Source organism: Adelges cooleyi, unplaced genomic scaffold (genome assembly GCF_023614345.1).
Source record: "Adelges cooleyi isolate 19-005CV unplaced genomic scaffold, UGA_ACOO_1.1 ACOO_flye_CR_arks_rails_tigmint_CR_PRNA_30, whole genome shotgun sequence".
Lineage (NCBI taxonomy): Eukaryota > Metazoa > Arthropoda > Insecta > Hemiptera > Adelgidae > Adelges > Adelges cooleyi.
The window spans coordinates 22,437,899-22,444,756 of NW_026095971.1; positions in this window are offsets into that span (position 1 = coordinate 22,437,899).

Sequence of the window (6,858 nt, forward strand, 5' to 3'; positions counted from 1 at the left end):
CAACCGCCGCCATTAATATAGTTGAAGTGGTGAAACACTTAAATGGTGACTTATCCGAGCATTTGATAGTTTCTAAAAGAAACCTTCAAGGCTTCCAGGGTTTCCAAAATGGAATACTTGTCGATCTCGGGGGTTCGGGCGACAACCGCTGGACGTACCAAAGGGTTTCTAGCATGCTCAATTCCAGCACATAGTCCATCTCAATTATCTCCACAAACAACCTGATAAACATGGATTTGTCTTCTGGGTTTGCCACCAATCTGATAAACCGCCATATGGCCAAGTCGAAGAACATCAACTGTTTTGACTTGACGGCCAAATAGCAGCTCAACAATCCGTAGACCTGGCCCACTTTGGTTGACAAGTTCTCCAAGTTGACCGGGTCGTGCAGCACACCTCCAATACCGTACCTCAGACCGTTCGCCTCGATTCCAAAGTCGTCCAAATACTTGGACCAGCCAGGGTTTGCTAGCATGTTCTTTTAAAAAAATTTCAATCAAGAATAAGATCTACACGGACAAACGACGAACCGATAGATAGATAGATAGATCAGGACAGTCGAGTAGTAGTATGATAGATGGGTATTGCAGTACGTGTCGGTTACAAAGGTGATAAACGTCACAACAGCCTAAGACAGAGCACAAGCGCATGTTTACTTAAGTCAAGACCGTGTTTCTACGTTAAAGCAACATAGAACATATTTGAAAAACTCTAGTATTCATAGGATTTTACAAAAATAATAATCGGTGGGTGATCCCACATTTATATTTAATACACAATTTTAGAAAAATAAATAGTAGTCTAACGTTTGGAATCTCAGGGGAGATATTCACTTGCAATGGAACAACCAATAAATAAACAGTAAAAACAGTGATGTTTAAAAAGACACTAACAAAACTTTTTTACAATTTATGAACAACGTTTATCGGTTCTCTATACAGGCCAAGGTTTTGCAATTTAGTTGAATATGTACGATTCACGACATTTGTAATTTGTTAAGCTTTTTAACAAAACGGTTCGGTATAGACACTATATTTTATTAGAAAGCGACATGGCGTTTTAATTTGTACAAAATTTGGCGCTTTCCATTCCCCCTGACACCATTGAATTATTAACAGCTAGCAAGAACGCATAGAACTTGCTGACCACAGCTCGCTGAGTGTTTTAAAATAATTAAATTCACACTATAAAAAAGAAAATTGACTAGTGTCTTTTTTTTTTGGTATTTGAATGATAAAAGTGATGTCATCACATTTATTAGTACTGTACATGCACGAGAATTGAAATTGCATCTATTAAAGTTGACTCTTTATAGCTGTTATGATCGCATTGTAGCAAGCTTATCAAAAGAAGTTAATATTAAACACTGATGATCTAGAACAGAAATCAGTGGAAAAAACGGTGGAGATTACTGGTATACCAATGTCCACAGATGAAAATAGGAAAAAAAATCGTCCAGGAAGTGAGTGCTCAACTTGATGTCAATATACAAGTAGAAAAATCGTATAGAAAATCCCTATGGAAAATCTTCGATCAACAAAAATTCTTGTTTGGCTGAAAGATAAAGATATGATAGACAATCTTATGGAAAATTGTAAAAAAAATGTCTATCTTCATTTGTGAGTCAAATAAATAAGGACTGGTCAAGCTCTACACGAATTTATATCAACCAACATAAACTTGAGTCAGTTGTATATTTAAATCAATAAAAACTGATGTTTCGGTTACAAACGTGTATTGATGTAATAATATGTTCATATCGTTCAGAGTCTTATTCTTACACAGATGCCACGACAAAGGAAGTATATGTCGATAACTTGTTGAAGGTATTGTCGCTGTATTTTTAACGGGGATTGACCTCGAAAAACCTGATAATCATCTATACTATGAGATATTTTGATGGCACACGTTGGCGGTAGATGAAAATAATAATAATATTGTTTTTTTGCAAAGCCGCTTTTTTAAAAAATATTTTACAATCCAAAGTTTGATAGCGTTTTATATATTATAAAAGAAACTCGATTTTCGTTGCTACTTTTTTTTTTTTGTCATCAAATACTGCCCTGACCTATGTCAGGTGACATTTGAAGATTTATGATATTGTCGTGGTCAACCGTATGAAAGTCGGCAGTGTCTTAAACTAGTTTCTTCGGTAAATGCCACAATTTCCCGTTGAAAATAAATATGTTCCCCCAACTGTTTTCAGCTACGATACCACGATTTAAGATAATTACATGGTCGCCCAAAAGCTTGTGATAAAGTGACCCCCAAAGTCGACCATGCTCTTATGACGTCGCAGTGTGACCATTTTCAAAAAACTAAAAGTACAACACAAAATATAATCTATATGTATTTATACAAAATATTATAACTAATTTTAAACAAATTCATATTAGCATAATTAGCAAACTCAAGAGTTATAACTAATTTAAACAAATATAAATTATAAAATTTACAAACCGTAATATCATTATTTTAAACCCGTAGTGCTAAATAGATAAGAAAAGATAAGTTAAGTTCATTTGTAGGGTAGTTACAAAATAGCCGTCACTTTTTGTTTACATTCAAGTGACCCTTCTGCTTTTATCTGCTTTTATCGCATTTACCGCTTAGGTCAGCTCTTTCTTATTAAATTCTAGAAAACTAACAAAAAGCCAACACAGATTTTTAAAATGCGATACGATCATTTTATAGAACTCCAGCGAGTCTAACATTCGAGCACGGGAACGAGTGTCTGGCATAGGATAAAAGAAATGAAAAGAAGATAAGTAGCTGGACATGTATAGACGTGGAGCGACCAAATTTAATAGAATTAAAATGTAAAATTGTTACTTAAAAAGTAGAATCGTTACTCGAAAAGATAGTTTGGGAGTTGCTCGAGCAGGAGAGCCTGATTTGGACATGTAGAAATGAAATAGTAAAACCGGTACGAGAAATTAGACTAAGCGAATTCACAGGTAAATATAAATCAATTGAATAGATATTGTAATGTACCAAAGCCGTGGAGGGATGTCCAGGAGGATAGACAATAATGGAGACGAATAGAAATATTATGAAATAAGAGGTTACCCTTATAGGGTAGTGTCACCTTAGGCCGACCTCAACAGTATGAAATATGATAGCAAAGCACAATTATTATTGAATGTTAAAACATCATCACGCAGTAATGTTTCAGAAACATTATAAATATTTGGTTGCTATTTGCAAAAAAATAAGGGTAGTAGATCTTGGTACAGTTTAAGAAAAATCGTCTAAGACACAACAAGATGGGCTTTAAAATGATTACAATTAGCGTTTTTTTATTATTATTATATAGTAACTATGTTCAGGGTGATTTTTTTTATCGTGGGCCACTCAATATCTCACTGAGATTATATAATAAAAAGAGATAAGGGATTAGTGATAAAAGATATAAGATAAACGATAAAGAGATAAAAGACAAACGATAAGAGATAAGAAACAAAATATAAGTGATAAGATATAGGTGATAACGTGCCCTCGTACGGTAGTTGAAAAATTCTTAAAAAACTTGAAATTTGAATTTTAATAACATTTTCTTATTAAACCCAGTGCAACATTGAGTGGCCAGTGATGAAAAAAAATCACCCTGTATTATTGCAACCGTATAGTAACTTAATAAAAAGAAAGCATAACGGTCCCAAAGTATTTGGGTGGTAATATACACATGTAGTAGGTATAAGATACCGAACGAAACTGAAATTTTGGCACAACCGAGAAAGTGGTGGGCGGATCCGAACCTAAGCTATAATACATTATAATGGGATACGGTATCCCTGTGGCTCTGGCAAAAGATGATTCACAGACACACACGATGAAAAAATATATATATTAATATTTGGGCATGTGTAAACTTGTCGGACTACATTTCTATACCTGTTCAGATGTATACATACATATATATCCATCCAAATGTGTGTGATCTAGTATCTACTATTGCACGATAATAATAATAACGAACATGCTAACGTTGCCCCTGCCTTGAGGGGCAACGGTGATCTTCGCAGTTTGTTCAACTGACTGGTCTTCCGGCACTCCCAAATTGTTTTTAAAACCTAAAAAATATAATATGGATAATTCGCTATTATCAGCGACAAAACGACCGTATTCTGCATGTAAAAAACTATGATCGGCTTTAAAGTTTCTGTGCTTGTTCAAACACCATATTCACAATAGCAGCTCTTTTCAGTAGTGTTTAATAATATAATCCTATTTGTAAAAAAAAATATGGAGTTTGTCTTTATTTTATTACTTTTTAATTGAATCAAACGTTGCTGCGGTTTATAAGTAGGTTAAAACCTTATAATATTAATATAGTTTTGAGTGTGTATAATAATGTATATGCATATATAATGGTTCATTGACAGATCCGACAAGTTGGAAAGCGAAAACTATTACAATTTTATGTAACTCGTAATTGACTTGGCATTTAAATGCATTAATGTCAAATACAAGTTTTGTCTAATGTTATAGTTGGACCTGTGTTGGAAATTTAAAAATGTCATCAACTCTCAATGTTTAAAAGGTTCTCATACATGGACGTTATAGCTAATGAAAATATCAACGTCGGCCAGAATGCCAGAATTTATAATATGAAATAAAGCAATTTAAAAACGATTCTTAATGGGTGTGGTTTTTTATAGTCCAAAAAATAAAATTATAATTAAAATTATTTTTTGTCTAGTTTGACGAATTATTTACAAAAATAAAATTTGACATAAGTAAAATCACATCTTGTATGTTACCATATTTTATCAAAAGTAGTAGTGTAGAATCTGAAAGTAATTAGGCAAATTTAGGGCCCTTCAATCCGTATCGCTGGCACGGGTGTGAGTATTGTGACGACAATGAAGACATTTAACATTCATTGTATAGCTTAGGAAATACTTTCTTAATTATGTATAATTTAAATGCACGGCGCACGACACTGGCGAATAGTGAAATAAATAAATGCGATACCGAAGAAAACGCTTTTACATAAATATTTTCGAAATCGTACCTCCTTATGTACTGTGATTATATTGCCAATCAGGATGTTAAACTTTAGCTGAGAGTAAGCAATGTAATGTGATGAGATTTTTTCAATATATTCTCTAACTTTTGTGGGATTTATGTGCGTATAAAATAATACATATATCTGTGATTCTGTGTTATCAACCTAACTTTTAATATTGTTATGAGCATATTTCCATGTGAAAAGGTTCTAATTCCCTTTATATTTTTTTAAATTACCGTATGACGTCATGTTATCACTTATATTTTTTCTCTTATCACTAATCTCTTATCTCTAATCTAGTGATAAGAACGAAAGTGGACATCGGCCATTTTTGTGGAATTTATGTGTTTGAATAAAATAGCATATAAACATTTAATAAAGTTCTTTAATTCCCACCGAGATGTCCAGCAATGGTAACTTCAATTAGATATCTCTATTGGCGGCATGTACACTTGGCAATCCAGATTATTATATTATAAATCTGTGATTTCACATGACAATATGACAATATGATAACGTGATAAGCCATATGTTTTGTATCACATGGCGGCAGAAGGTAGTGAAAAAAATGTTAAAAATATGTACCAAAGAAAAGGAAATTTCGGTATTAAAGTCACACACTGCATCTCACCTCTTCGTTTACTTCACAACGTTATACTTATTGCGACCCCTCGGTTTTTTTTTTATTATGACCGGTAAAAGTGTGTTTATATCGTTTCCGGATCCGACACAATTAACGTCTTACATAATGTTCTTCATCTGTATTACCGTTGCGGTCAACATAAAGTCAGAAGCCTTATAAATACAATAACTATACAATACACCACTGGTATTTAATAAACCCACGACTTGTTGCATACATACCGGACTTGTAGTATTTGGTTTTCAAAAGAAAAACGAAAGTACGACGGACGTTTCGCACTTTGGCGGTGCATAATAATGTATGGAAAGAGAAAACTGTTTAACTTGGGTTAAATGTTATCACGTCTTGTGTGTGTGTTTGTCAATAGATAGAAATGGTATATGCGAAGAATACAGTGCCAATCAACGTTTTCATATAGAAACACCGACGACGTTTGCCAGACAATGTTAAAGAAATTATTTGCCAAGATACTAATAATATTCTTAAAAAATTCAATTTTTTTGTTTTTACTTCTTTCAAAACAGTTTGAAATTGTAGTGAAAAATACCACCATCTATGATTAGGTTAGAATTTTGAACTATATTGAGCTGAACTATTTGGTACTTTCGATAAAACATAAACATATTGGCCGTCGTTATCCACAAGCATAAGGAATCATGTTTTTTAAATTTAACAATAGCAACTGGGGCAAAAGGGGTGTTTAAACATTTTTTGAATAATTTATAACCAATGGGGATAATTGTGCATATTTAGAGAGTTGTTTATTCAATTAAATTTACTACATTTTATTCATCTGACCAAATTTATTAGCAACACATCCATTGACCTAACACAGCATCCGTTGACTTTTGTCTTTAGCACTGTTAAGTATTTAAATACAAATTATAATATAATATTTTAATACATTTGATGGTAAACGTTGAATATCGATTGTTATTAAATACTTGGTTTGGTTAGATTTAAATATCTTTAATTCTATGTTATAAATTACATTTTTGTATTTTATTCTTTCCGTCGACTTTTTTTAAATTTGTATGCATAATTCTATGAAAGAGCTATTAGAAAAATAAAATATAGAAATATAGAATGAGTATTTAGGGTGGATAAAGACTGTAATATAAAAAGGCGGTGGCCATAACTCCAAAGAAATACTTAAGCTACAATTTCCCCTTAGGTTCCACGGTGGCAAAGGAGCCAAATA